The sequence below is a fragment of the Scyliorhinus torazame genome, chromosome 21 (assembly GCF_047496885.1).
Source record: "Scyliorhinus torazame isolate Kashiwa2021f chromosome 21, sScyTor2.1, whole genome shotgun sequence".
In the NCBI taxonomy this organism is placed as follows: Eukaryota; Metazoa; Chordata; class Chondrichthyes; order Carcharhiniformes; family Scyliorhinidae; genus Scyliorhinus; species Scyliorhinus torazame.
The window spans coordinates 111,271,553-111,287,018 of NC_092727.1; the positions used below are offsets into that span (position 1 = coordinate 111,271,553).

The following is a 15,466-nucleotide window of genomic DNA, read 5'->3' on the forward strand; positions in this document are numbered from 1 at the left end:
GATGAGGATTGGGGCAGAAAAATGGCTGGAAAGAAGAGTTTTGTCAACTAATTGTGGGACGGCATTGGGAGCGATGGAATATTCTCTGGGCCAGACTCACAAACACACACGCAGACGTCAAGTGAAGCACTGCCGCCGATGTAACAGTTTAACAAAGGTTTTTCACCGAAACTGTGAATGGGAAGACCGACTGACAGGGGAAGACTAGCTTGCACTGAAGTGAATGGAGTCTAGGCTGCAGGACCGCACATGTGGTGAATTCAGCTACATGATCTGTGGGGAACAGGGATTTCGAAATCTGCCGGCCCTGCACGGGCCACTACTCGGTCGAAAAGTTGAAATATTCGCAGGCATAAAAGGGAAAGATTTCCATAATTGTTTCGCAGTTGCTTGTTCAAGAGATTGTTTATGCCATATTTTCCAACACAGTCGGGAAGGAAAAAGTGTAGACTCTAGGAGCCATGATCCAAAAATGGCTGGAAAAACGGGCAGCATGGACGCATTTGATGAAAAATGGAATTTATATGAAAAACGATTCCAATTATTTTTAAAAAGCTAATCAGACACCGGGGAACCTAAAGGTCACAACACGTCTCAGCTCATTTATCCATAAAATGTTTATGCTGCTACAGAATCTTGTTCACCCAGCAAAACCGGGAGACAAGGCCCTCAGTGAATTCATGAAAATTTAATTGGGACATTTCTCCCCTAAATGGTTATTGAGCAGAAAGGTTCCGATTCCACCGCTGTAGGCAGGAAGAGGGTGAAATCATTTTGCAGTTTCTAGCATCATTAAGAAGATTAGCTAGATATTGTAGATTTGGTACAACACCAGATGACACTCTTCGAGGCGGCCAGGTTTGGGGGTTCCTCAGTGAAGCTATTATGGGGAAGTTGCTTACTATAAGTGATTTAACACTGAAAGCTGCTGTGGAAGTTGTCACATCGATGGAGCTCGCAATGAGAGGAGCTTCACAGGGAGGGGTTGGAGCAAAGATCCTCAAAATGGATGCCTCAAGGAACAAGGCTGTAAATGTGCATAAAAGTGTCACCATTGTACACAGGTTGGACACTCAGCAGGGGAATGCTGAATAAATTAAATACATGCAAAAACGGTGGTAAGAAGGGCCGCATTGTCAAAGCATGTTGGGTCTGTGGTGTTATGTAATTTGGAATAACACAAGCTGCCACTTGATGCAGTTTAGAGTAAAAGATGCTCCAGACTTTGAAGTGAGTTCAATGTGTTTTATTGAACTATTAGCACAGTTCTCAATGAGTTTGACTCTCTGCTAATCTAAATGTAGTAACTCAGTCTAACTGAACCAGCCTTGCTCTAAGCCACGTGCTGGGGTGTGATGCTGAGGATACACCCTGTCTCACTCTGTAGATGTTCGTCTGTGGAAAGAGACGGGGTGTGAGTTCTCATCCCTTTTATAGTGAGATACCACCCCTGAGTGTCCTGACTGCTCATTGGTCGTGTCCTATTCTATGTGTTCATTAGTTGCATGTTTGCATATCATGACATCTCCCCTTTTTTAATGTTTTGTTGGCGTATGTGAATGTATTTACATGTGAACGAGTCTGTCTAACGTGACTGATGGAGGACAACAGAACAGAGCAAACAAAACAAACATTCACAAGTCCAGTCTCTGAGACTTGCGTCTCTGATCCTGGTCGACCGCCGGAGAGGTGGTGGAGGGAATGACGGCGCCTTGACAGGCGAGATGGTAACCTGACTGGTAGCCTCGTGGTGCGAGGTACCAGGAGGTGGCAATTCAACATATGGAAATGAAGGAGAAAGTGGTTGCGGGCAGGCAACTTTGCGCAGTGCCCATCAATTCCTTTGCACGATGGAGCCATCAGCCATACGTACAACATAAGAGCGGGGCGCGGCCTGTCGAACAACGACAGCAGGGGCAGACCACCTACCATCTGGTATCTTGATACTGACAGTGTCTGCCAGGGATAGCATGACCAGATCGGTGGCACGGGCATCATAGCCCTGCTTTTGACGGTTTCTGAGCTGCTGCATCGTCTGCAGCACCGGGAGGTGATCCAGGTTGGGCAGGTGTACGGCTGGAAGCGTCGTCCGCAGGTCCCTGTTCAACAGGAGTTGAGCCAGCGACATGCCAGTGGACAATGGAGTCGCCCTGTACACGAGCAGTGTAAGGTGTATGTCAGAAGCAGAGTCTGCGGCCTTGCAGATGAGCTGTTTCACAATGTGCACCCCTTTCTCGACTTTTCCATTGGACTGCGGATAGTGCGGACTGGAGGTGACATGCTGGAAATTGTATGACCTGGCAAATGTGGTCCATTCCCGACTGTTAAAGCACGGGCCATTGTCGCTCATGACGATGATTGGGATGCCTTGAGAACGTCTCCTTACAGGCTTTGATGACGGTCCGAGAGGTGAGGTCCGGGAGCTTCAGCACCTCAGGGTAATTCGAGAAATAGTCGATGATCAATACGTAGTCGTGACCATTCGCATGAAAGAGGTCGATGCCAACCTTGGACCACGGAGAGGTCACTATGTCATGCTGTTGGAGCGTTTCCTTGCTCTGCGCTGGCTGGAACCGCTGACAGGTAGCACAGTTCAGGACCATGTTTGTAATGTCCTGGCTGATGCCGGGCCAGTAGATAGCTTGTCGGGCTCTGCGTCTGCACTTCTCGATGCCCAGGTGTCCCTCATGAATCTGGCACAGCACCAAGCTCTGGAGACTGAGCGGAATGACAGTCCTGTCCAGCTTGAGGAGGATACCATCAATCACCGTCAGGTCATCCTTCACATTGTAAAATTTGGGCACTGCCCTTTCTGCCAGCCATTGGTGAGGTTGTGGATGACGCGCTGCAAGAGGGGGTCTTTGGCTGTCTCATCATGGATGAGAACTACCTTCTCATCCGTCACCGGGAGAGTGCTAGCACACAGCTGCACCTGCGATTCAATGGGCTGGATGATCTCCAGCGGCTTACTGGGTGAGGTGATGGAGCAAGACAATGTATCAGCGATGATGAGCTTCTTGCCAGGTGTGTACACCAAGTTGAAGTCATATCCCCTAAGTTTAAGCAGGATTCTCTACAACCGAGGCGTCATGTCGTTCAGGTCCTTGTGGATGATGTGGACCAGAGGCTTATGATCCGTCTCGACAGTGAATGTCGGCAGGCCGTAGACATAATCATGAAATTTGAGGATACCGGTGAGAAGACTCAAGCACTCCTTCTCAATCTGTGCACGTCTGGTTTCAGTGGGCGTCATCGCCCTTGATGCGTAGGCTACTGGTGCCCAGGGTGATGTGTCATCTCATTGAAACAACACCGCACCGATGCCATCCTGACTCGCATCTGTGGATATCTTTGTCTCCCGGTCCGGGTCGAAGAATGCTATGACTGGTGCAGTGGTGAGCTTGGCTTTCAGATCCAGCCACTCTGTCTGGTGTGCTGCCTTCCACTCAAAGGCAGTTGACTTTTTCACCAGGTTGCGTAGGGCCGTGGTGTGTGTGGCCATGTTTGGAATGAACTTGCCCAGAAAATTGACCATACCCAAGAAGCGCAGCACCGCCTTTTTGTCCTCAGGGACCTTCATCGCCTCGATGGTCTTGATTTTGTCTGTGCCCGGGCGCACACCATGCTGTGAGATCTGGTCGCCTAGGAACTTGAGCGTCGATGTGCCAAAACAACATTTAGGACCTGTTTAACTTTAGGCCGTTGGCTTGTACATGGCAGAATACCTTCTGGAGATGGGACACATGTTTTTCAGGGGTCGTGGACCATATGATGATGTCGTCCACGTACACACAAACCCCTTCAATGCCTTCCATCATCTGCTGCATGATGCGATAGAATATCTCCGATGCCGAGATGATGCCAAATGGCATGCGATTGTAGCAGTATCTGCCAAAAGGCGTGTTGAAGGTGCAGAGCCTTCTGCTGGACTCTTCCAGCCGGATTTGCCAAAATCCCTGTGATGCACCAATTTGGTGAAAAAAGCGTGCTTGTGCCATCTCACTCGTGAGTTCTTTGTGCTTCGGGATGGGGTAGTGCTCCCACATGATATTCTTATTGAGATCCTTGGGATCAATGCAGATGCGCAGTTCCCCCGAAGGCTTCTTTATGCACACCATCGAGCTGACCCAGTCAGTCGGTTCGGTGACCTTGGACATGATGCCTTTTTGCTGAAGATCCTTGAGCTGTGCTTTCAGGCGCTCTCTCAGTGGAGCAGGGACTCGTCGTGATGCGTGGACCACTGGCTTGGCATCAGGTCGTAGCAGAATCTTGTATCGATACTGCAGCGTGCCCATCCCGTTGAACGCATCTGGAATTTGGGCGATGATGTTGTCGATGTCGGCCTGAAGATCCACATGGGAGGATGTCGTGGTGTAAACCCTTTGAATGAGGTTCAGCTGCTTACAGGCGTGCGCACCTAGTAGGGATGCAATTTCAAAGCGTAACCGTGCCTGTGTGTGCCGGTTGGATCCGTGCAGATGGCAGGATCCCAGTGCCGTGATGGCATTCCCATTGTAATCCAGGAGCTTGCAGGCAGCTGGAAGGACCGTGGGGGGCTTCTTAATGCATCTGAAGCCTGCCTGTGAGAGGAGGTTGGCAGAGGCACCTGTGCCCAGCTTGAACTGGATGGGGCAGTGGTTGACCTTCATCACTGCTCGCCATTCGTCCTCGGAATCCACAGCTTGGATGGATTGGACTTGCGATGTGTCTGGTGTGGCATATTCACACATTGTAATAATGCCCACATGGTAGGCGTTGTCCAGGCATTCATCATCTGGATCCGTTGCACTGCCGGGATCCGAATCCTGTAGGCGTTGTTGCACACTCCGGATGCGCTGTCGTCGGAATTGGGAGCGCTGGCTCCTGACTGGTGGTGCAGATCTGCACAGGGCTGCATAGTGGCCTGCCTTCCCGCAGTTTCAACAGCGTCTGCCTCTTGCAGGTCAGTGTTTCTTTAAATGGGCGGTGCCGCAGTTCGAACACGTCATGATGTCGGCGTCCTGACGCTCCGTGCTTCGTTGCACATGCACAGTGCGGTTCTCAGACGTCTGCACCTACGCAGTGCAGGTTTTGGCCGCTTCATTATCCCGTTCACATCGCGCATGCGTCGGGCCCCGGGAAAAACGCACGAAATGGCTGCTTTCGTCAATGTTGAGGCGCTGCATCCGGGTGATGGCCTGCACACTCTCCGCCTCGAGGGAGGCGATCATTATCTGCCGTTTTGTACTGGGAATAGCGATTTTTATTGTGCTCATGCACTGTGCATGTTTCAATCGCGACTGACAGGGTCATATGCTTGATCTTCAGTAACTGCTCTCTCAGAGGATCAGAGTGAACTCCAAAAACGATTTGGTCTCTGATCATGGAGTCAGTGATATCACCGAAGTTGCAGGATTGCGCTAGCAGTCTAAGTTTAGTTCAATATAAGGTGAAGGATTTGTCTTTACCTTGCAATCGCTGCTTGAATATGTAGCGCTGGAAGATTTTGTTGGTGTCCACCTCACAGTGGCTGTCAAACTTGTCCAGGATGGTCTGAAACTTTGTCTTGTCCTGATCTTCGGTGAAGTTAAAGGAGTTGAATATTTCCCAGGTGTGATCACCCGCTGTGGTGAGGAGAAGAGCTACCTTCCGTGCATCAGACGCACCATTGAGGTCTGATGCTTCGACGTAAAGCTGAAATTTCTGTTTGAATGTCTGCCAGTTGGCACTGAGATTGCCGGAGGTCCTGAGCTGGTGAGGAGCCTGAATCTTTTCCATTGTGCCGGTATACATTCGCTGGTCGTCACGGATCTTGCTGAGTTGAACTAACTAGATTGAACAGACTCCTGGGGCGAGATTCTCCGACCCCCCCACCGGGTGGGAGAATCGCCGGGGGCTGGCGCGAATCCCGCCCCCGCCAGTTGCTGAATTCTCCGGCACCGGAGATTCGGCGGGGGCGGGAATCGCGCCGCGCCGGTTGGCGGGCCCCCCCCCCCTGCGATTCTCCGGCCCGGATGGGCCGAAATCCCGCTGCTAGGATGCCTGTCCGCCGGCCTGGATTAAACCACCTCTCTTACCGGCGGGACAAGGCGGCGCAGGCAGGCTCCGGGGTCCGGGTGGGGGGGTGCGGGGCGATCTGGCCCCGGGGGGTGCCCCCACAGTGGCCTGGCCCGCGATCGGGGCCCACCGATCCATGGGCGGGCCTGTGCCGTGAGGGCACTCTTTTCCTTCCGCCTTCGCCATGGTCTCCACCATGGTGGAGGCAGAAGAGACTCCCTCGACAGCGCATGCGCGGGGATACCGTGAGCAGCCGCTAACGCTCCCGCGCATGCGCCGCCCAGCAATGTCATTTCCGCACCAGCTGGCGGGGCACCAAAGGCCTTTACCGCCAGCTGGCGGGGCGGAAATCAGTCCGGCGCGGGCCGAGCCCCTCAAGGTTAGGGCTGGGCCCCCCAAGATGCAGAGGATTCCGCACCTTTGGGGCGGCGCGATGCCCGACTGATTTGCGCCGTTTCTGGCGCCGGTCGGCGGACATCGCGCCGATACCGGAGAATTTTGCCCCTGGTATCATGTTGTGTTATGTAATTTGGAATAACACAAGCTGCCACTTGATGCAGTTTTGAGTAAAAGATGCTCCAGACTTTGAAGAGAGTTCAATGTGTTTCATTAAACTATTAGCACAGTTCTCAATGAGTTCGACTCCCTGCTAATCTAAATGTAGTAACTCAGTCTAACTGAACCAGCCTTGCTCCAAGCCACGTGCTGGGGTGTGATGCTGAGGATACACCCTGTCTCACTCTGTGGAAAGAGGCGGGGTGTGAGTGCCTCATCCCTTTTATAGTGAGATACCACCCCTGAGTGTCCTGACTGCTCATTGGTCGTGTCCTATTCTATGTGTTCATTAGCTGCATGACAGGGCTCAGAAAACCTCTTCTACCCCAAGAAAGTGCAAGAAGAACAACACAAGTAAACAATCTAGTCTTGTCGACAAGTTAGTGGATGAAGCTCAAGATCACTCAAAAGACAGTGAAACTGAACTGCTGCAAGAGCTTAGGCCAGGTGTCTTGTCAATGCAGGGAGATCAACAACGTTTTTGGGCATATCCATATGCTTTATGGTGAAAGTTTAAGCGAATGCATAGACAACAAAGTTGCCTCATCATTTTGTCCATGGAAAGTTTCCTGTTCTATTTGGCAGAGCACGGTTGGCTAAGATTAGACTTGATTGGGAAACAGTCAATCAATTAGTGGATCCAAAGAACAACTTCTGGAGAAGAATGAGAAGGTGTTTGAAGATTCACTAGGTTCTATGACTTGAGTTGAGATGCCACCTAAAAATCAAGCCAGGTTGGGCAGCACGGTGGCGCAGTGGTTAGCACTGCTGCCTCACGGCACCAAGGCCACAGGTTCGATCCCGGCTCTGGGTCACTGTCCGTGTGGAGTTTGCACATTCTCCCCGTGTTTGCGTGGGTTTCGCCCCCACAACCCAAAGATGTGCAGGGTAGGCGGATTGGCCACGCTAAATTGCCCCTTAATTGGAAAAAGAATAAATTGGGCACTCTAATTTTTTTTAAAAATCAAGCCAGACAGCATACCCAAATGTCTCAAAGCTAGAACCATATCATATGCCATTAGGCTTAAAGTTGAAGAAGAACTATAAAGATTAGTAAGGACAGGAGTAATTGAACCTGTTGCTACAAGCAATTGGGCGACACCAATTGTTCCTGTATTAAAATGGGATAGCTCAGTGAGAATTTAACAATAATAATAATAATCACTTATTGTCACAAGTAGGCTTCAATGAAGTTACTGTGAAAAGCCCCTAGTCGCCACATTCCGGCGCCTGTTCGGGGAGGCCAGTACAGGAATTGAACCTGCGCTGCTGGCATTGTTCTGCATTACAAGCCAGCTATTTAGCCCACTGTGCTAAACCAGCCCCTATTTATGGAGATTTTTAAAATTACTATTAACCCAGATTTTTGTGTAGATCATTATCCACTGCCGTTGATTGAAGACTTGTTTGCTGGACTCGCTGAAGGACAGAAATTCAGTCAAATTGATCTTTCACAGGCATACCTGCAGATGAGTGTAGCTGCCGAATCACTACTCACCATCGTAACGCTCAAAGGTCTGTTACATTACGGAAGGCTTCCTTTTGGAATAACATCTGCACCTGCTCTTATTCAAAGATCCATGGATCAAATTCTAAGTGAATTGATTGGAGCGCAATGTTATTTCGATTACATCACCGGTTCAAGTCAACAGTAACACTTGAAGAATTTGGGAGCTACCCTGTAACGGCTATAGATCCATACCTTAGAATTAAGAGGGAACAGTGTGACTTCTTCAAGTCAGCCATAAATACCTGGGTCATATCATTGACAAAGACGGTTTACACGAATAAAACAAAGAAAATGTCAGCAATCTTACAGGCACCACGTCCTAAAAATGTGACACAGTTAAGGTCGTTTTTAAGATTGATCATTTATTATCCTAAATTTGTGCCGAATTTAGCAACACAATTGAAGGCTTTATTTACTTTGCTGTGTGTCAAACAGGCATGGCAAGTGTCAGAAGAAGGTGAAAATGCCTAAAATGAAGAGAAAGAAGCTTCACTGAAGTCAAAGATGTTCCCGTAACTGCCTCCCCGAACAGGTGCTGGAATGTGGCGACTAGGGGCTTTTCACGGTAACTTCATTTGAAGCCGACTTGTGACAATAAGCGATTTTCATCTCATTTTCATTTAATTATAATCCAAAAATGAAATTCCACTTAAGCTTGCAATGCCATGCCCGATGGGGTTGGTGGAATCATCTCTCACATTGTCTGTTCAGGAGGGGAACGAGCGATAGCATTTGCCTCACTCTTTCTTATGTTACGAACAGTATCCTCAGGATTTGCCAATCAGACATCTCAGGAAAAATGTAGATTGAATTGCTGAATTTTTCAGAGGAGAACGATACATGGTACAGAAATTCAGTAAGGCCTTAACTCAAGAACTGGATTGTTCCCTCCCCACAGAAGCTGTCACACAAATTGTGCCATACACCATGAAATCTGGGATGATCATGGATGGTGTAGAGATTTGCAAAACATTTCTTTATCAGCCTCCTCGTGATAAATAGGGATTTCATTCCCAGACTTTGCAAGAGTAATAAACCGGGTGGTCGTGGGTCATTACCCTGCTTTCGATCAATCCCAGTTTTTAGTTTCTTATATTTATTTTGAGGAGAACCAAGATTCTCAAGCCTCTAGTACATAAACACAGCATGTCATCATATTTATGTCTACCTTAGGACACAGTGAAAATTTCAACTTATTTAAATGCTGGTTTAAATTCAAAAGATAATTTTGAGAAATGTCCAGTATATCTTCTGTGGTACTAAACGTGAAGACTGACTCCACCAACCCCCACACCCACCCTACACCCCGCACCTCTCAGTACCCCACTTTCCCAGGCCCTGCACAGGATAAGAGACTTTCTGCAGTTTGTCTCATGGACTATAGTATATAGTTTTCATCTCCTTCTGGTGCATTGAAATATGGATTCACCACCATCAATGCCACCTCCCCAGCCAAAATAGGCAGAATTCCCCGGTCGCCGACGCCAAAACAGCGATCGTCGATCAGCCGGAGAATCACCGTTTGCGCCGCAATCGGGGCGGCACTGTTTTTGCAATGCTCCGCCCCCTCAAAAATGGCATACTTGCAGAGTACGCCCGCCGCCCGCCGTCGGGACAGCCTCAGGACGTCAGCTGAGGCCCTCCCCCGATGCTCCGTCCCCAATGGGCCGAGTTACCGACGGCGTGGAACACTTGTCCTTTAAATTTTCGTGAACCTGGCATGGCGGCTGTGGACTGAGTCCAACGGCGCCACAGTCGGGGGGGAGCTGTTCCACGGGCAGGGGGGGCTTTGGTGTGGGCTGGGGCACTGGTGGGGGGGGGTTGTCCGGGGGTGGCGAGGGGGGTTACTGGGACAGTATGTGGCAGGCCGGGTCCACACGTGGCCGGCGCCATGTTGCACAGCGCGGCTGTTGGAGGCCGAGCATCGTGCGCATGCGTAGCCACAGACCCGGCAATTCTCCGGCCGTATCCGCAGGTACAGCTGGGGGCTTTACACTGTGTGCCTGCTGGCCCCCCCACCGGACGGAGGTTCGGTGAAGCGTTGGCACCGTTTGTTCGGGCGTAAAACACCACCGTTCCCACGCCGGAGTCTGCACTTAGTCTTCAAGTCAGAGAATCCAGCACAGTGCATTCATTAGCAAAGGCTATCAACGGGAATTTGCATTTAAATAGCACCTTTATTGTTGCAAATTGTCCCAAGATACTCCACAGGAACATAGACAAACACAAGGGGCTGGAATTTCTGCGGTCAGGGTGATTTCCTGGTCCCAATCCTGCGCCACCTCAGAAGTTGACATCCAACTTGATTTTTCAATGATGAGTCAACTAATGGTCAGAAGGTGCACTCGCCATCCAATTAGGTGGACTCTTGAGGCTGGAGGGGTAATAGGAGGCCCTCCGGCAATGATATAGCAGCAGATCCACGCCCGAGGAGGGAGACCCCGATTGCAGTTAAAAATGGAGAGACAGGCTGCCTCCATCCTGAGATGTCCCCTGAACACGACTCAAAAATGAGAGAAAAGGAGGCCATCGGTGCCGTGCCATCCTCCTGGAGAAGTAACCCCTCCAGCAGGTGTAGAAATCGCAAGTTAGTGGCTACAGGGATGCGGTGAGTTAAAAGGTCCAGGGGACCACTGGCCCAAAAAGTGCTGCCAGAGGCTGGTTCTCCTCACTGACTGCATTTCAGCCACTGATGGGGCCTGTCTACTGACAGTCAGTGCAGGAGAGGGGCATCAGCAGATCCCTTAATTCATTCTGTTGGCGACCTGCAACTTGCCACCCGACCCTGGCCTTCTTCAAAAAGGCTCTGAGTTGGAACCAGGCCGGGGGCAGAAAGAGCCTTTAGGACAACTGACAATATTTTGTTGAAGTAGCTTTTAAGAAGCATCTTAAAGCAGAGAGGTGGAGAGATGTAGAGGTTTGTGGCAGGAATTCCACATCCTAGTACCGAGAGGGTTTATGCCATGGCCGCCATGGTGATGAAAGTGCAAGGTGCACAAGAGGCCAGAATTGGAGGAATGCAGAGTTTTCAGAAGGATGAAGGAAGTTACTGGGACAAAGGACAGGGTTTTCCTGCCCCTCCAGCAGCAGGCATCATCGAAACGGGATGGACAGGAAAATGTGGAGTCCAGCCGAAAATCAAGTTGGGAGGGTAGATTTTCCACTCATTTCCAGCAGGCGGGAATGGCGATAGGGACAGAGAATCCCGTTTTGGGACTTCCCCACTTGATTATTCCCGCCACCATCTCAGTGATGTAATGGGCTTCCCGCCATGCAATGATGGGAACCCCATTATAACATATTAACACATACTTGGCGGGCCTCCACTCTGTATCATACCCCATATATGGAATTCATGTAGAGAGCCTGCCTCTTCACTTTCTTTTCAAAGTTTTTAAAAACACGGCAGGAAAACCCAGCAAGGCAGCTGCCGGGTTGCCCGCTGCTTTTCCCACCGGAGACAACATTTTGAAAAAGAAGTAGGAAAATTCCGCCCGTTGACTTTTGGCCACTCTCCCATCCCATCCTGTGACAATGGCTGTCACTGGTGGGACAGGAAAATCCCAGCCAAGGAGGGGCGTGATCAGGAACTACCCTGTTTGAGGTAGCAGAGAGCAGCACTGCAGATCTGCTCCGAAAATCCAGCCCAATTTGCCACCCAATTTAACACTGTCAGGAAGCCACAGCAGACTCTCTCTGACACACCCTCTGACAATGGCAGCCAAGACTGCCTGCACAATCCAGTCAATGCGGATCACTGTGCAAAATATAAACCAGTGAACACACTATAAACTAATTGTGACGGATTTGTAAGAGAAACGTTAAACCTGAAAACAGGCTGCCTGTCCATTCCTTTCCCCAAAATCAGCAGCAGGAGGTTTGTTGGAACCAACTGTTGGCCTGTGGAGAAATGGACGGCTGTTGACCAACGGCATCACACAGTATTGGGATTCAGTTCTGCTTGCACATCGGGGGGGGGCGGGTCCCGCATTTGGGAAGTGGGAAGGCATCCGGGGGGGGGGGGGGGGGGGGGTCCTGCATTTGGGAAGTGAGAAGGCATCCAGAGCTTTACTTTACGATTCAGAAGTGTGCTCCTGTTCCTCCTGGTCCCAAAGAGAGGAGAAAAATGTTTAACTTGTTTTGGCTTCTTCTGGGGCGAACCCTGCTCTGTGGCATCTTAGCCAGGTGAGACAGTTAGAGCAGATTTGTATTAAATTTCAGCTGGGTCCTGTTGAGGTCATCAGGGGCCAGCAGGTCTATGCAACGAAGGATCCTGTCAGCTTTGGGGGATGGGTGGGAGGCTGCAAATGGCAGGATATTGGCGGCCCCAGGATGGATAAGTAGCAGAGCATTTTAACTGTCCACCAGCCCAATATTTGGTCGCCAAATAGCTGTGAAATCACCCTCTGCTATTTGTACTTTTAAACATTGGTAATTACTCTTTCCAAAATGTGCAGGCGGACATATTAATATGCCCTTTATTACGATCCCAAACCAGACCCCAATGTTTGCTCGGTACCAGAGAGAAACTTGTAAAATGGTAAGGAAAGGACACTTCTCCCCAGGTGTGGCTCCACGCACAAATAGGGGTATGGTATATTAAAACAAACTTTATCACCAACACAGTATTAAACTACCTTTAACAGCACAAAGAAGTAAAGCTTACAATTACCAATTAAACAATGCTTAACATTAAAATGAAACACTTTAACTCCTAACTGCTACCTTCTTTACCTCCAATCAAGCAAAACACATCACAAGTCAAACCACTTTAAATACAGTTAGCAAACACAGGGTTACATGCTGTACACTTGAATTTCCATTTCAAAGGCTGATTGGAGAAAGAGAAAATCCGGTCGGAAGCAGCCTGACGATTCTTGTCTATATCAGCCTATTGTTTAACCTGACAGCCTTTTCAGAAGTTGCTGTTCTATTCACAGCCAAATCTAAACTAACTTTGCCTGCCTGCTAGAGACTTGGTACAGACCTGGCCCCCTCCCATTAACTGTATTATCTTTATCCCATTAACTAGGTTATGACCATCTTAATAAGGCTAAACACAAGGAATAGGATTCTTCATCCCGCCAGCCCCATTTTCCGGCATGGCGCACCTCCACCTAGGTGGGATTCTCCGTTCCCGCAGCCGGCCAATGGGGTTTCCCATTGTAGCCACCCCGCGCCGTTGGGAAACCCGCGGGCGTGGGTGCGCTGCCGGTGAAGTGGAAGATTCTGCCGACGGAGAATCCTGCAGAATGTCTCGAATTATCTACACCCTCATCTTCTTTCTATAAATAAAATTCCATTAGCCCTATTTAGGTAAGCAATATACATGGTGGGAATGAATTATGATCTTACTTTTAAGACATCTTAATTGCACCTTCTTTAGCCTCTGTTAAATCAGGATTTTCTAAAAACATTACTGCAGCAAACACATACGCACCCTAACCCAGGCTTTTAACCATTGCTGTACCAGATACATATAATACAATATATGTAAGAAATTCCTACATTAATCATACATTCCTCTATTTATGAATCTACCGGAAGCGTTAATCCATTTAAAATAAATGATTTGTGCCTCTCTTAAAATAAGGCATGGTGTAATATCACACAGAGTAACTTCTAACCTTATAATCTTTGGTTGTCATATACTCGCTCGTGGCTCTCTGTAAGATTAATGCTGTAGATATGAGGTAGGTTAAGCAGAGGATTAGCAGCATCATGGAATATCCACAGTATTGGAGGTAGACTGGTTGGTGGGAAATGACGATATCCTGCATGAACAATATAATGGAGGTCGAGGATATTACAATCCATTTTGCAGTAAGTTACAGAGTCACTTCACAACATACATTAAAGGTTAAGGAACAGGAGTATGGCATATTAATTTATTAGAGTATTGGGATTTGCTTGTAGCCTGGAGACTTTTGTGAACTTTACTTGAATTTATATCTTCTATTATTGCCAGTAATCACTGTTACAGCTGTATCGGGATTAACTTTGCATGCCATATGACAGGAAATAAAATATGTGAACTCATCACATGACTAAAAGCAATAATTAAACTGAAAATGAGCAAACAGCAGTTTACCAGGATTGCTGTATTTCCACATAGACAATAGAATATTACACTAAAGTGTTTGTGTGTCTTAATTGCGAGGGAGTCAAGTAACAGTCAAGTGACCTGTCGCCCCATAATGTTAATGGTGTCTCATGTTCTTAGCCATACAGATTGAGTTCTGTGCATCTCCTCCAGGGAAGAGAGTAAACTGATCAGAGGAAACCTCCACACATGGCTCTGGAGAGCTGCCTGGTAGGTGGGCCAAGTGCAACTGAACTCCACATCCACTGAGCTGTCAGTAGCCGTTGGTACAGGACGGAGGAAAGCTGTGGATTCAGAGTTGGAACATGGGAGCGGGTGGTGTGAGGGGGGGAGGGGGCAGCGGAAGTAGGACATAAAGCTAGTTAAATTCTGGAAAATGCTCCTGTTTACAATTGACATTGTGCATACTTTAAAAACTACAAGCGATCATTAATGTTCAAAGAGCTTCACTCCAAGCCACGGAAACTGATGAGAATACCAGTGAGTGGAATTGGCTTTTACAGTGCAGTCACTGCACACCAGTGAATTGAAATGGAAAACCCTCAGAATCATTACAGGCTGCTTCCGTTACGCTCCTGTTAACAGAATCATTTGTGAAGCTCCCTCTTTGACTGCTTTTCTTGAGTGGATTACACATTTTGCTGCTTACAGCTCAAGCAGGGCTTGTGAGCTCAACACGGACACAGTGCACGTGAGCAGTGCACGTTGAGCAGTATAGATCAAGTCCTGCCTAGCATACTGGCCCATAACCTGTCGTCGAAATGATAGAGAGGATTACACATTCGATCTTTGCACAAATGTAACAGCAACGTCAGGCGAGGGGCAGCGGATACACAGTTAAAAGGAGAAATGCAAAGGTTGCTGAGCAAGATATTCTGTTCCCCCATTAGCTTCCCGAAAATGGCATCCTGTTGTCTGGCGAACCGTTGGGAAATACATTTAACTCACCATAGAAAGTTTGAGCTGGCCTGAAGCACTGAACCTGTTTTAGAGTGACTTGAGACCCACACATGCCGATATGAGCCTGTATTGTCAGAGATTCTTTTAACGATGCATTCGTTAGGAATTACTGTCAATGATTCTCAAAAGTGACATTTTATTCCTTCAAGGTTTTTTTTGAGATTGTAAAAAGGTAAAATGCAGCAAATCTTTTTAACTATAACTTTTCCTGTCTGTCTCATTTTATTTCCCTTAATTGACTCTTTCTATCCCCTAGTTTTATTTTGCTTCCTGCATCTGATTTGACATTGAATTCATCCACT

General features: G+C 48.5%; 1 long non-coding RNA gene across 2 annotated transcripts in view; it reads right to left on the reverse strand.

The window, feature by feature from the left end:
- Positions 1-15,239, reverse strand: part of LOC140398499 (uncharacterized) — a 189,522-nt gene extending 174,283 nt beyond the window's left edge. For both annotated transcript variants that reach the window (XR_011937500.1, XR_011937499.1), the window contains exons 1-2: positions 15,153-15,239; positions 13,729-13,875 (exon numbers count right to left, since the gene is read on the reverse strand). This is a non-coding gene — a long non-coding RNA (uncharacterized lncRNA). The remainder of the gene's footprint in view (positions 1-13,728; positions 13,876-15,152) is intronic.
- Between the last annotated feature and the right edge of the window lie 227 nt (positions 15,240-15,466).